General features: G+C 43.0%; 1 protein-coding gene and 1 pseudogene across 1 annotated transcript in view; both read left to right on the forward strand.

Moving 5' to 3' along the window:
• Positions 1-511, forward strand: part of LOC132594175 (RNA-binding protein 4B-like) — a 33,645-nt pseudogene extending 33,134 nt beyond the window's left edge.
• PITPNC1 (phosphatidylinositol transfer protein cytoplasmic 1) overlaps positions 1-16,199 on the forward strand; it is a 250,966-nt gene that overhangs the window by 68,444 nt on the left and 166,323 nt on the right. The gene's annotated exons all lie outside the window — the stretch shown is intronic.

The raw sequence follows: 16,199 nt of genomic DNA on the forward strand, positions 1-16,199 counted from the left end.
CAGCAGTTGGTACCGGAGTAGGGGGAGCTGGAGGCCAGGTTACCTCGGAGTCGAGAAATCCTTAACTGATCAAGTCACCAGAGTCATACACAGGAATAGGTTTTCCGGAAAATTTCCCGATTCAAACCACCCTCCACAGCTCCCCCCCACCTTGCCTTTCCAGAGAGGCTTGTTTCTTCTGGTCCCCGAGAAGCCGGTTACTGAGACACCCGGGCCCCACCTCTGGAGGCATCTGTTTACAAACAGTGCTGCGTAAACTCTCTAACGCGTTTCTTTTCAGCTCACACTTTCCCTCCACACAGACAGAGTCCGTAGGCTCTTTTACAGTGGAGGGTGTTACAGAATATAGTATCACTCTCCCTGTGCAGAGAGACAGACTGGGGGAAGAATCAGCCCACGGCCAGTGGTGTAGAATAGTCAGCCAGCCTGTAAGGTTTTTTCTCTTTTGCTCTTTACCACAGGAAAGCGCTTTGTCAGGAGGAAGTGCCAGTGTCGTCATGGAAATAAATGATCAGGCGGTAGCAGCCAGATGAATTGAGCCGTCCTTGATTTCGGAGACCTCTACCATTAATATATCTAAAATTCAGTGTACAAATGAGCATAGGACGACTTGATCTGGGATACCTCTTGCAATTCTTTTGCAGCTCAATTAGTAAATTTCCTTTCCCTTTGAATACCACAACACTCTCTGAAACTCAGAGAACCTAGCAGGTAGAACGTTGAAGGAGTTTTCTGAAGGAGAAAAAACAAAGCAAGTTTGGAAACATGAAATAGTGATCCTCATTTGGATCATGCCTTCTGGTATCTAAGCGTACCAGTTCCTTTAAATTCCAAGGACGGGCAGGCTCTTTGGATATTTGTCAATGACAAGTGAGTATGGGTTGAGTAAAGGCATTTTCTTCTGCAGTGTTCGTTTCTATTTCCATGGTTTGCCTCAGTCCTTTTCTTTAATTAATGCTGTTTATGCTCACTGATGAATAATTCAGAGTCATTACAAGCAACAGATGTCAGAGGATTCAAAATGACTTTCTCTGAATTATTTATTATTTCCAAAAAAGTAACAGGTTTGTTGAACAAGTAATTGGCAACACAGATGTAGATCAAGGTTTGTCAGCAGGAAACAAGGTCTACTACTGCTTTCCCTTTTGTGCATGTTACTAGCCAGGACTGCATTGTACAGGGGGAGTTTGCCTGACACTGCATAGGGAGTCAGTTACTTATTCCGGGTGCTGAGTGGGGAGCTGGACCTTGTTTGGTTTTTCCGGTTGACAAAACATAAATAGGAGTTCGTTCAAAAATATAATGAATGAAGGCAGCCTTGCAAACACCTATCAGACATAATGACTTAATGCAGGTCCCCAGAAAGAGGGAACATCTTTGTCTGCAAAGATATGCCGAGAATAGAGACCTGGGGGGGAAAAAAACCTGATGGATGTGTAAAGGTTTGTATATAAAAATGTTCTCTGCAGGGTTGTTTATAACAGAATTTTTAAAAGGAAAAAATGCGGGCTTCCTTGGTGGCACAGTGGTTGAGAGTCTGCTTGCCGATGCAGGGGACATGGGTTCGTGCCCCAGTCCAGGAAGATCCCGTATGCCGCGGAGCAGCTAGGCCCGTGAGCCATGGCCGCTGAGCCTGCGCGTCCAGAGCCTGTGCTCTGCAATGGGAAAGGCCACAACAATGAGAGCCCACGTACCACAAAAAAAAAAAAAAAGAAAGAAAAAATGCAAGTGGCCAACAATGAAAAATTAGTTGAATAAATTTTGATAAATCCAAGCAGTAGAATATTATATAGCCATTAAAATTAATTATATGTATTTTTGATACAGAAAAATATTAGAGAGTTCCCTTGCATCCAGTGGTTAGGGCTCAGTGTTTTCACTGCCAGGGCCCTGGGTTCGATCTCTGGTTGGGGAACTAAGACCCTGCAAAATGTGTGGCACGGCCAAAAAAAAGAAAAAAATACATTAATATATTAGATAGACGATGATATTAAGTGAGAGAGGCTATATTTCTGTAGAAAACTATGTGTATGTGGTTTTTCTATAGACATAGAGAAAAGTCGAGAAGGAACTACCCCAAAATGTTAATAATTATTTAGGTGGTGTAGGGCAGTGGTCCTCAGCCTTTTTGGCACCAGGGACCGGTTTTGTGGAAGACAGTTTTTCCCACAGATGGGGCGGGGGGGGAGGGGGGAATATGGTTCAGGCAGTAATGTGACCAATGGGGAGCGATGGGGAGTGGCAGATGAAGCTTCGCTAGCTCCGCTCGCTTGCGGACTGCTCACCTTCTGCTGTACTGGTCTGCGGACCAGGGGTTGGGGACCCCTGGTGTAGGGTCCAGGTGACTTTTCTTCTGCTTCTTGTATTTTCTCATCCTTTCCACTATAAATATTCATGCATTAGTTAGAGTAAAAAGCCAAGCTGCTAAGAAATCCACAGTATTGAGGCTTAATGAATTTGTCTCTCATTTAACAATTTGAGGTAGCTGTTCCAGATATGCAGGGGGCTCTGTTCCGTTCAGATATTCACAATCCCGGGTTCCTTCCATCCTGTGGCTCCCCCCTTCCCCAGGGCCTTGTCATCTTTTTTTTTTTTTTTAATGTTTATTTATCTATTTGGCTGTGCCAGGTCTTAGTTGCGACACACAAGGATCTTCGTGGCTGCATGCGGGATCTTTAATTCCGGCATGTGATCTCTTAGTTGCGGCATGTGGGATCTAGTTCTCTGACCAGGGATTGAACCCGGGCCGCCTGCATTGGGAGCGTGGAGTCTTAGTGACTGGACCACCAGGGAAGTCCCAGGGCCTTGTCGTCTTGTACATGGTCAAGGCTGGGTGCTGTCACAAGGAAGAAGAGGGGGCATGGAAGAGACTCTGTTCCCAAAGTGGCACACATCACTTCAGCTAACATGCCTTTCCAGGGACACAGTCACATGACTAAACTCAACTGCCAACTACAAGGCAGGCAGGGAACAAAATCCTGATAGGCATCTATTGTGGCCTGCGACAACGCTATGCTACAGAGGAAGGAGAAAATGAATTTTGCTGGAAAGCTTTCAGTCTGTGCTAAATGTATTACCTGTATAAGAAAAAATAATATAAATTTTTTCTAAAGGGATAGAACTTTGGATTAGATGCCTTCCGAGGGCACTTCCTTTAGAAATTAAGCGTACAGAGGAAGTATAAAATTTGGATACCGCCTTCAAGGGATTTACAGTTTGATATAGTAACTAGACCAATAATAATTCAAAGTCTTATATGCAAAGGGCCAAAAGAGGAGCCAGATCAATACAGAAGAGAAAATTGGCTAGGATCGTGGAACAAGGCTTAGGTGATTTGAAAAGTTTGCAATTCTGCTTTGTTGAGCTACGAGGATTACTTGTATCTTTGGAAGAAGAAAAACTATTTATGTTTTGTGATATTTTACAGTAGTATGATCTCCTTTTACATCATCGAGGAACCGAATCATAATTTCCTACTGACCTAACAGTAAGACTCTGATTGACCTTCAGTTAGCTGTTGTTCATTGTAATTCCTTGTTAAATCTGTATTGATCTATTTTTTAAAATAAATTTATTTATTTTATTTATTTATTTTTGGCTGCGTTGGGTCTTTGTTGCTGCGCACGGGCTTTCTCTAGTTGTGGTGAATGGGGCTGCTCTTCGTTGCGGTGCGCGGGCTTCTCCTTGCAGTGGCTTCTCTTGTTGTGGAGCACGGGCTCTAGGCGTGTGGGCTTCAGTAGTTGTAGCACACAGGCTCAGTAGTTGTGGCTCGCGGGCTCTAGAGTGCAGGCTCAGTACTTGTGGCACACTGGCTTAGTTGCTCCGCGACATGTGGGATCTTCCTGGACCAGGGCTCGAATCCGTGTCCCCTGCATTGGCAGGCGTATTCTTAACCACTGCACCACCAGTGTAGTGATCTTATCATAAAATATTTCAGAAGGGCTACAATTTGAATAAAGCTCTTAACAATAATTTATCAGTTACTTAAAGAATAAACTTGAAAAAATACAGTTTTAAAGTTTTAAAATATGATTATCTAGAGGTATTTCTAGACCTGTTTGGAAGGCAAACCAGAAGTATAATATAGATAAAGGGTTTTTTTTCTCCTTTGGATAGAAATTTTTCTATCTTTGATATTTTTAGTAACCATACGATATATTACCTCCTTCACAATAGGATCAGATTTTGCATATCTTTTGCCTAGCGTCAGATTTTTCAAGTCTGTAGAGTTTAGGCTGTTAAAACCGAAAAATGTTCTGGTTTTATATATAAAACTTTGTAAAGTCAAATGGTGGGTTTTTCTCTTTTTTTTTTCTTTTTTAAAGTATAGTTGATTTACAATGTTGTGTTAGTTTCAAGTGTACCTTTTTCAGATTCTTTTCCATTATAGGTTATTAAAAGATTGAATGTAGTTCCTTGTGCCATACAGTAGGTCCTTGTTGTTAGTCCCTTCTTTAATCCACCACAAATATCCCTTAAGACATGCTGGAATCCAATTGCCCTGTGATTTGGTATTTCCCTGATAGTTCATGAGGTGCAACAAAAATGTTTGAAGGAAGACAGTAAGAACTGTTTGGTGCTTTAGGTTTTTTTTGTTTTGTTTCATTTTCAGGAAATTCAGGTTGCAGAAGCCCCATAGGGCAAGAATCATTGCAAATGAGGCCCAGATTTGAACATTGCTGTTTTGTAAATTGTGCTTATTCTCATAATAAAGATTTCTACAGCTGGAAAGAACTTTAAAAATTGGGTGATCCAGTTGCCTTATTTTGCAGATGAGGAACCGAGATGCAGACAGGTCAAGTCACTTGCTGAGGTCACATTCATTCGTGGCAAAGTTCAGAACCATGCTTTGACTTTCTGTCCTCAGGTCACTATACCACCCCATGCCTCCCTTTATCTTAGGCCTCTGGGGATTGCCAGCTTACTTTCCACCAGTGACAGGAACCTCAGTTAGAAACTCTGATGAGGAGAGGGCAGTACTTTCACAGCTCCTGACCTGTGGGAGTGATGGGTTGGCATCGGGATGAAGTGGGAGTGAGGGCACCATCTTTATAACCCAGCTCTTCCTGCCCCTTTCTTTCTTTTTTTTTTTTGCCTGCCCCTTTCTTGATGCTTTGTCTACTGAACATTTGCAGAGATGTTCTTGATTCATAGTAATAATAAACACGTTAGGGGGCAGAAATTGGACTTGCAGCCAATTTTGTAGGAAGTTTCATTGCCAACACATCTCAAGATACAGAATTTCAGTTTCTCTCTTTATTTTTTTTACCATTATTTAAGAGCGCTGAGAGTTGAAATCTCACAGTGACAACAAAAATATAATATTTTCTTCTTATTGTAAAAGTGGTCAAAGAGCTGAAAAGCCATACCATTTTTTGTATGTGTGTGTGGTACGCAGGCCTCTCACTGTTGCGGCCTCTCCCATTGTGGAGCACAGGCTCCGGATGCGCAGGCTCAGCGGCCATGGCCCACGGGCCCAGCTGCTCCGCGGCACGTGGGATCTTCCCGGATTGGGGCACGAACCCGTGTCCCCTGCATCGGCAGGCGGACTCTCAACCACTGCGCCACCAGGGAAGCCCAAGCCATACCATTTTTTAAAATATTTATTTACTTGGCTGCGCCAGGTCTCCGTTGCAGAATGCAAGATCTTTTTAGTTGCGGCATGTGGGCTCTAGTTCCCTGACCAGGGATTGAACCCAGGCCCCCTGCAACCCTGCATTGGGAGCACGGAGTCTTAGATACTGGACCACCAGGGAAGTCCCCCATTTTTAAAAAATAATTTTATTCTCCTTTTTTGATCAACATTAAGATGAATTGTCTCTTTGGGGGTGTGATTCTGGTTTAATCGGTCCAAATGTTTTGGAAAATGTTTCATGACCTATAGGTTTATTGATTTCAAAGACTATAAATCCATCTGCCCATCTATCCATCACCTACCTACCCATCTGAGGGCAGAATGGGAGGATGGGAAGTTCCCAGGGAAGTACCAACTGCTTGGATTGGTGGGTAGCCTGGGCAGACTTAGTACTTTATACTTTGATTTTTCTACTTGAAAAGCACGTAGATCTTAATTTTCAAAATATAGCTCTGTTTATAATGGAAGAGAAGTAAAATGTAGCCAAGACTGTTGACTGTCATGGAATAGCCATTCTCCCTTCACCCCTATTAACCCATTTCTTTATTCAGTTTCCTTGCTTGTAACATGGGCATGATACCCAGCTCTGAAAGTGCCTGTGTGATAGATGCTTGTGTTAGTTTCCACTGTCTAGCTTCGCCTAATTAGATTTGTGTTAAGCTTGAGATCATTTATAGCCAACTTTTTCCAGATTAAAAACATAAGCCTTTGTTGAACTATCTCGTCATTCTAAATTGGAACCATCTTGACTTTATATCAAAGAATTCATCTTTAGTTCAGTTACCACATAAGCCGGCTTAATCCTCTAGGGGCTGCTGTCATTGTTAATTTACATCTGATCTTGTTCTGAAAAGAATATTTAAAGCAGTGGAACCCTAATTTAGAACTTGCTGGTGCTTGCTTTGCCTATTCGTCTGGACCTGTACAAACGAGTCCATTTCCCTAAGAAATCAGACTGAAGGCTTTAATAAAAATTTCAGATGCCACCCTAAGAACTAGAACTTCTTTTGATTCTTGCTCATTGTGTCAATGAAGGTGGTTACGCTGAGTATTACCATCTTACAAATAGGGAAGCAGAGAGAGACCCAGTGACTTACCTAAGGTTGGTAGAACGTAGCCACTGGGTTCTCACTCCCAACCACTTGACCAGACTGTGTGTGTGTGTGTGTGTGTGTGTGTGTCTGTGTGTGTGTGAGTTTGCTGGTTTCCTGGTGCTCAGGCTACTGGGAGCATCTGTCACAGGCACAGTGGGAATTATGTGGAGCATGCTGGGAAGCGTCTGGCTTTTCATCTGGATTTGTGGATTTATTTTGTAATAGGGTATCTGCCAGACCATGTGCCTGGGAGTCAGCAATAGCAGCAGCTGATGGGTGTTTCTGTGGGAGAAGAACAGACTTGCCAAGTCAGTCTGGCATATCAGGATTTGAGAGACATTGGAACTACAGAAAAAAAATTATTGAAGATGACTCTTAAGATGTCAAGAGGAAAAAAAATGACTTCTTAGGCCAGAAAAGCAAAAGCTATCATACTCTGTGAGCCCTGCGCTGAGAGATGGCTTTTCAAGGGCGGCTTAAACGCGTTAGATTAGTCTGCAATGTGGATTAAGGGACTGTGGGATTTAATAACTGATGTATTAAAGAATGGCCCTGCGAATGTTACTCTGCCATAAAAACGTAACCACTCTAATTGAATTTAGAGGCAATATTAAAATTACTCTTTTGGTGATGCTTCCTAGATATATTAAATAAAATATCAAAAGTCACAGTTGATTAAGCTGAAACTTCAGCATGTGAGAGTTATTAAGCACTAAATTCTGTTGCTAGAGGTTTTTATTTTATTTTTTTCTGAAATGTAAGAAATTTCTCCCTTTACATAATTTATGGTCATTCCACTATTTCAGTGTGCCAGAAAATGTTCTCAGAGCCTTAACGGTGTTTTGGAACACAGTATATTATCTTATTGTTGGGCTGTTTATATAACGAACACTCAATATTTATTGATGGTGGTATTTCGTGAGCTGAATTCTCTCTTATGGGCAAAGAAAGCAATAGGCTATTAAGCTACATATGGTGCTTTGGGTGCTTTTAAGGAGTAATGGTGGAAAATACACCTTTTCTTCCTCCTCCCGTGGCAGTATGTAGTTTTGCTAGCCTTATGTCTGCACACAAAGACCTTCTGAGAAGATGGGCTTGATCTGGGGTGGTACCAATGTATAGCTGGGATGCTGCTGTGCACATACATACTCCATGGACCACTTCATGTTCCAGAGTTCCATGGACTCCAGAGAGCCTTGTGGAAATCATGAAGCTTCCATGGCAGTTATAAGCAGGGAGTATTTTCCTTTCCATCCAAACAAGGGGGGGATCTTTTCCTTTCCATCCATGGGGCAAACTTCAGACAGGGGGGCGGGGAGGCAAGGAGGTTACGTTTATGTGTCTGAATTCAGAAACATAATGAGGAATATAGTTGAAAAGTATCTATGCATTTGGAGCAGGGGGTAGCGATTAGAAGCACCCAGGAAACCAGATCTCTTCTTGCTCTTCAGGCTGTCTCCTGGAGTCCCAAAAGTGGCACATCCTGTATTAAAGAGTATTGTGGAATTTATTTGTAAGTATCTATATGAAAAAAACCCATAAAATATGGACATTGGTTAGAACTTATCACAAATGAGTCATACCGTTTATGTTTCCTTTTCCCTCTGTGGACAAGAACCTCTCCCCTTTTCTGTTATTGCTTAGATTTAGAGAAATTTCTTTTATCTTGCAGAACCTTATGCCAAAGAAACAACTGTTTCACTGTGTCTGAGCTCAGTAGAAGGATGTTTGAGTACTTAATGCAACTCCTGTTGAGTGATTGGCTTCTGGCAGAAGTGTTAATATGCAATCTCTTAAAGCAGAAGGTTTACATTTTTCCAGCTGCCAAACTTTGGGCTTCCTGGTGAATCACTGGGACAGACTTTCTTGGTCAAGTGTGAGTGCTGCCCTGGGGCTGCTGGTCCGAGGCTGGGGAAGCATGACAAGTTGTTTTAGATGCCTGGCCAGAGCTCAAACACGTGGGCTTGGGGACCAGCCTCTAGGGCCCAGGTGACTTCCCCTAGAAAACATCTTCACAAGTCATCCCCTGAATAGGATCATCACAGACTGAAGGAAAGGGTTAGGACCATTGATCAGAGAAGAGCTGCAGGTTTTTTCCTTCTCTGTCTGTCGCAGAGGTGTTAGTCAAGAAGAAAGCTTACTCACTTGAAAGCTTTGGATTACAGAGCAGCTAAAAAAGAGCTGCTGCCAACGGAATTTTCTTCTTGTTGAAGTTGTTCTTTGCCCCTAGAATACTAAGCCAAAAGGAAGGAAAAGATGAAAACTAAGCCCCTCTTTCACAATACGTTTGAGCCAACCCATCAAAAAGGAAACCAGAGGTTTCTCAACTAACAAATAAGTGGCATTACTGCATTTGGGAATTAGAAAAAGGCTCCTTGATAAAGTTATTTGGGAATTAATCATCAGTTGGCTCCTCGTAGGCGTGGAGCACATTGGAATTCACCTCATCTTGTTTGGAAACTGGCAGCTTGGTGGTTATATAACGTGAAACACAAGGCCTGCCAGCCGGCCCTCATGTGCCCCCTGGGGAGTTGCAAAGCTCTATAACTCTTTCTTGAGTCAGCCAGTCCTGCCAAACAGATTTCAGTGGCCTGGGGTATGTCGTGCGCAGGCCTCAGACGTCAGAATTTTACAGATGACACATCTACCTTTGTGATTTTGCCCTCAGTAACCTCTGCCAACACCAGAGAGACGTAAGTGAGAGGCACTCATTGGGTACCCCCCTACTTGTTAAAAAATTTACCATCCTAACCATTTTTGTGTCCCATTCAGTACATTCACATTGTTTGTGCTACTGTCATCACTGTCCATGCAAGTTTTCTTCTTGCAAAACTGAAACTCTGTACCCATTAAACAATAATTCTCTGTGTCCTCCCTCCCCCCAGCCCCCAGCAACCACCAATCGACTTTCTGTCTCTATTATTTGACTATTCCAGGGACCTCATATAAGTGGGATCATCCAGTATTTGTACTGTGACTGGCTTATTTCGTTTGCACCAACATCCTCAAGGTTCATCCATGTTGTAGCCTATGTCAGAATGCCCCTTCCTTTTTCAGACTGAATAATATTCCTCTGTGTGTATAGACCACATTTTGTTTATCCATTCCTCAGTCGATGGATGGATGGATTGCTTCGACTTTTTGGCTATTGTGAATAATGTTGCTGTGAACACAGGTATACAGATATTTGTTTCAGTCCCTGCGTTTTAGTCTTTTGGATATATATCAAAATGTGGAATTGCTGGATCATATGGTAAGGGGCTCCTCTTTTAAAGAGGAAAAGTATCCTAAGAACCTGTGAGTACTTTAAGAGTACAGGACCTGAATGCTTGCTCTGTTCCTCCTTTCTCCAACTCTAGTCCACATGCCTCTGTGGTCACAGGCATGGTGGGGAAAGGTGACCTTGTCCCAGGCTGAGATCACCCATGTAGATCTTCTCAGTTTGACCACACATTCATTTAGCCCACTGAAGCACAGAGGATGACAAATTGAAGATCACGTCATATAAATGACCCCTCCCTCCTCCTTTTCTTTTTCTTTTCTTTCCTCTTTCTTCTTTCGAAAACTATGATTTTGGTCTCTACGCAGCTGTTTAGGCCTAAACTCCAGTAAACCAATGGCACTCCAGGTTGGCTACACATTGGAGTTACCTGGTTGCTTACTGCCATCCAAAACCCACCTCCAGAGATTGTGATTTAATTGGTTTGAGGTCTGACCTGGGCATGGGGGTTTGGGAAAGCTGAGTGAGTCTGCTGGGCAGCCAGCGTCCTGAAGCACCAGGTAAACGGCTAAATATAAATGAATATTTTCTCCATCCCTTTCTTTCTGTCTGCTTCTTGGTTATTTCTGTAGAACACATCTGCAGATTCGTAAATCTCAGCCCACACTTTAAAGACTTTTAATAGGCTTTTCTTTTTAAATTAATGAGCTGCATGATGTAATTTTGAAACAAAGAATGAGGAGACCTGGGTTGTATGAATGATGAATTACTTGTCAGGATCGCAGGTTTCTTGTGCTTTGGCTTTAAAACAATCTTGGCTTTAAAATTAGAATGAGGATTGGCAAACCAGTTAGAAGAATGAGATTAAAGATTATTTTTCTTAATTTTTTTTTTTTTTGCGGTATGCGGGCCTCTCACTGTTGTGGCCTCTCCCGTTGTGGAGCACAGGCTCCGGATGCGCAGGCTCAGTGGCCATGGCTCATGGGCCCAGCCGCTCCGCAGCATGTGGGATCTTCCCGGACCGGGGCACGAACCCGTGTCCCCTGCATCGGCAGGCGGACTCTCAACCACTGCGCCACCAGGGAAGCCCCTTAATTTTTATTTATTTATTTTTGGCTGCGTTGGGTCTTCGTTGCTGCCCACAGGTATTCTCTAGTTGCGGCGAGCGGGGGCTACTCTTCGTTGCGGTGTGCAGGCTTTTCACTACGGTGGCTTCTCTTGTTGCGGAGCATGGGCTCCAGGTGCACGGGCTTCAGTAGTTGTGGCGCGCAGGCTCAGTAGTTGTGGTGCATGGGCTTAGTTGCTGCACGGCATGTGGGATGTTCCCGGACCAGGGCTCGAACCTGTGTCCCCTACATTGGCAGGCGGATTCTTAACCACTGTGAAGAAGCCCGAGATTAAAGATTTTGTTTCAAAAAAAAAAAGTCCTCTCTGGCTTTAACATGCCATGACTCTGAATGAACAGGTGGAATTGATGGGGAGTGAGGCAGGCCTGTATTGTAGTTCCATGAGTGTGAATTACGTCATGTTCTAGCGATAATGAGCAGGAAGATAAAGAACCTTCCCACAGGGTGCTGCCGGGAGTTCTGTCCCAGAAGCAGCCTCGGGCAGTTCTGATCAGTTACTAAAAGGATACAAAATAAAGATCTCCAAAGCTCTGTAGTTAATCAGAAAGCAGGAATGTAGTGCCAGGTAGACTGTAAGAGTGTTCGGGCTTTTTATGTGATGGAGAGAACATAGCAGGACTCTGGTCCAACAGAGCAGAGCGTCAGAGGCCTCCCCATCTCCATGAAAATTGTCACCTCTTTACCACCATCCACCTTGTGCCACATGCTGTTTAAATCTATATTTCTTCTTGGAAATTCTTTCAAAGTTTATACTTCTTTCTCTCCTCGGATCCTATTTGAGGAATGTGAATGGCTCAGGTTTTTTATGTTTGTTTTTTCCTCTCTCTGGATTAACACAGCTAATGTTGAATTATGGTGCCAGGAGCTATTAGTGTAGAAAAGCAGAGAATGCAGTCCTCCCCTGGATACCTCCAGGCATGGAATTTTACTTCCATGGTGACTTCTTAGGCCCATGGGAAAGTGAGAGGCGGTGGCCTCCTGGGGGGCGGCCGACTCAGCCTCTGGAACTGGGAGCCGGAGCCAGCCCCATAGTGTGTGACGGTCAGGATGACGCAGAGAGGCATGTGAATGCAGCCGGCTGCTGCAGCTGGTGCACTTGACTCTGGGCAGGGCGTTCCCAGGAACCCGCAGGACACTGAGGACCGAGAGTGATATAACCCAGATCTGCCAGATGTGGGAGCCAGTGTGAGTCCCGCTGGACAATTCATTAAGAAACATTTTCTGGTCATCTGGGCAGGGAACACTGGCTGCTTCCCCTGCCGTCTGGGGTTGGAGGCACCCAAGTCCACATACCAGGAATCCCCAAGTTTACGAACATCTGTCTAAAATTACAGCCTGATTCTCTGAGCTGACACAGCGCAGAGCCCAGACTCTCTGATGGCCCCTGGCTTGTAATTTGTTAAAGAATTTCAACACTTTGGGTAGTGGAGGATGGGGGGAAATCAGTTAATAAAAACATACATGGAAGTTGCTGTGAGGTTTCTGTACATTCTACTAAGAACAGAAGTGGGATGGGAGGTTGTGAAAAGCCAAAAACTCTGCAGGCATTACGGCCAGTGAAATACCAGAGATTGTGTTCTTCTTTTTTGTTAGATGCGTGCAGAATGTGTCATGGTGAATAACAAATGTATTTCTGAGAAGTTGTACTTTTTTTTTAATCCTTGTGGATATATACATACAATCAGAAAAGTGCATTCATGCACCACTGTGTAAAATTTCACACCCAGGTAACTGTAGTGAATTGAATGGTGGCTCCCAGAAAGAGATGTCCTCCAGAACCTGTGAATGTGATCTTTTTTGGAAAGGGGTCTTTGAGATTAAATTAGGGCTCTTGAGATAAGATCATCCTGGGTGGTCCCTAAATCCAATGACAGGTATCCTTACAAGAGACAGAAGAGGAGAAGAGACCATGGGAGAGAAGCCCACGTGAAGATAGAGACAGATTGGAGAGATACGGCCACAAGGAACAGTTGGAGACACCAGAAGCTGGAAAAGGCAAGGAACGGATTGTCCCTTAGAGCCTTCAGAGGGAGCCTGGCCTTGCCGACACCTTGATTTCTGACTTCGGCTTCCAGAACTGTGAGAGAATAAATTTGTGTTGGGTTAAGCCACCAAGTCTGTAGTAATTTGCTCTGAAAACTAAAACAATAACCAACACCCAGCTCAAGAAATAGGATCCTCATGCCTCATTCCTGTCTTCTCATCACCCCAGGATAACCACTGTCCTGACTTCCAACACCATAGATAGAATTTATGCCCTTGGAACTTATTTAAATGGAATCATATGGTATGTGGTCTTCTGTGGCATGCTTCTTCCACTCAGCACTGTGTGTGAGATGTGTCCTATTGTTGCGTGTTTGATCATTCCCATTGCTGTGTAGTGTTCCATGGTGTGAAGATGCCACAATTTATTTATTCTTCTCCTTCTGGGGACATTTGAGTAGCTTCCTGTTTGGAGTTATTACAAATCGTGCTTTTAGGGAACATATTGTATATTTTGTTGGCGATATTCTCAGGAGTTGAATTGTTAATATGTTCAGCTTTAGTAGATAGTGCCAAACAGTTTTCTAGTTAATTTTTAAAATATCCAGTCATATTTGGAATCCTTTTGTTAAAAGGAGAATCGAATGGTGAATTCAGTAGCTGTTCTTTAATGTGGATATTTTGTAAGACCCAAGTGTTGGACACAGGGTTTTCTAGGAGCAAGGACCCTCTTCCTTAGGTGGGAACTCTGCATTCTCAGTGAGGAGTACTCCATGTGTCAGAAGAACCCGTCACAGGGCCGGGCAATTGTTAGAGCCCTAACAGAGAGGCTGCTGAGCTACTGACTGTGAATTCTAAATATTCTTAACCCATCACTGGAAAGATGAATGGCACAGCTGCAGTATCCTCCACCTTGAGCGTCAGCAACAAATTTGCAGTCTCGTAAGAGCTCCAGTTTTAACTCTCCTTTCCAGCTTTCAGGTTTAGTTCTACACTCTATACCTGAGAAAGCGATCAAATGATGTGCAGCGTTTCTAAATATCCTGCTTTGATAGGCCTGTGGAAAAAGTACTGGTGTAGTGGAGTAAACTAGATTAAAATTCAAGGCCCCACCCGTCTAAAGTGGAGGCTGCTTCTCAGTTGCCTGATGCCTCTGGACCCTTGTGGGAATAGGGGAGAGTGCGTTTGACCTTGAAGTACTGAAATGGGGCTTGGAAAGGGGAAGAAGGTGTGGTGGCAGCAACCTAGCAATCATTGTAAAAGATGTCTTTTTTTCTTACTTCAGTAGCAATGCATCTTCCTTTTAAGAATGAGAAAAATACAGGTCTGCCAGATAATACCCACGAATCTGACTCCCAGAGTTAACCACTGTTGAATATATTTGCATATACACTGCATGTATAAACCCTCCTTTCAATGCAGACATCTGTTTCTGCAGTTTACAAATATTTATTGAATGCCTGCCATGTGCCAGTCCCTAGGGATAAAGCATGAATAAACAGACAAAACCCCTGTCTGCATGGAGCTGACATTCCAGGGAGACTATGTATAAAATACTACTACCAAAATGAGCTCATACGGCACACATTTATTATCAGCTGCTTCCTTCTACTGAACAGTACTTCTAACGTCTTTCCGTGGAAACAGATATTCTGATATAACTTTTGTAGATTTATCAGTGAACAAAACCTGAACTAAACCTCTGCCCTTAAGAAGACTGCCATTATCAGGAGTCAGCCAGCCTGCCCTATCCCTGGGCACCATTTGCTTTGTAACAAATCAAATTGTAGTAAATCAAAATTTGGAAAATAAAAGAGCCTTTGTCAGAGCAAAAGTTACCATTGGATGAAATTTGCCTGAGCACCTTTTATTATGGAACTTGTACTTTGGCATCATCTAGAAATGGGCCAGCCATTGGTAGCCACGTGAGATATTTTCTTTCTTTCTTTCTTTCTTTTTTGGTGGAAGACCAGACTCTTGTTTGTTTATTTATTTTTTCCAGGTTTATTGAGTTATAATTGACATACAACACTGTATAAATTTAAGGTGAGTAGTACAGTGATTTGACTTACATATGTTGTGAATTCTTTCTGTTTCTTAAGGAGTGGTGTTTACCTCCTTCAGTCTCTTGAATTTCTAGGAGTGAATATTTCCCGTCTCTCCTACAGTTCATTAACCATGTCATACTCACTAAAGTTATTCTCAATCTTGCTGGCTTTTTCATCTCTGGACTAGCATTTCTCAAACTTTGTTTCCAGGGAAAATTAATTTCCAGGATAAAAGGGTTCCATGGTTGGGAATTCCTTGGCGGTCTAGTGGTTAGGACTCCACGCTTTCACTGCCGAGGCCATGGGTTCAATCCCTGGTTGGGGAACTAAGATCCAAGCTGTGCAGCGTGGCCAGAAAACAAACAAACAAAAAAACCCCACGCACACAAGGGTTCCATAAACTTGAGACATGCTAGGGTAAATAAAGTCACTATGTCCTATGATAAAGGAATTTTCAGAGCCTATTCTATGCCCATTGGCTTTGGTCTCTCTGGAAAGGCGATCTTTTATTCATTTAACTACTATTTATTGAGCATCCATGAGCCAGATGCTGGGGTTACACTAGTAAACAGGACAGACAAGGTCTCTCTTTGTTTTTTGTGTTTTTTTAAAATTTATTTTATTTTTATTTGGCTGTGCTGGGTCTTAGTTTCATCGTGTGGGATCTTCGTTGCAGAGTGCGGGATCTTTAGTTGTGGCATGCGGGCTCTTAGTTACGGCATGCAGGATCTAGTTCCCTGACCAGGGATGGAACCTGGGCCCCCTGCATTGGGAGCATGCAGTCTTAACCACTGGACCACCATGGAAGTCCCAAGGTCTCTCTTTTCACATGCTAAGTGGTTGAAACAGCCGCAAACACGTAAATCCATACGTGAAATAAATGAATAAGTAACTTCTGATAGTGATAAAAGCTGAAAAGACAGTAAAACAAGATGACATTATAGAGTGGGGATAGAGTGTTTTCACTTTGGGAAATGTTGCTTTTGATGTGAAACTGTAGCTTTGTGCATTTTAAACTTTTCTTTCTGGTTTACCATTAGTTTTATTATTACTAAGTATATTTTAAAAATCTGCATCTTGGTCTGCCGCTGT

The sequence above is a fragment of the Globicephala melas genome, chromosome 20 (genome assembly GCF_963455315.2).
Source record: "Globicephala melas chromosome 20, mGloMel1.2, whole genome shotgun sequence".
NCBI lineage: Eukaryota > Metazoa > Chordata > Mammalia > Artiodactyla > Delphinidae > Globicephala > Globicephala melas.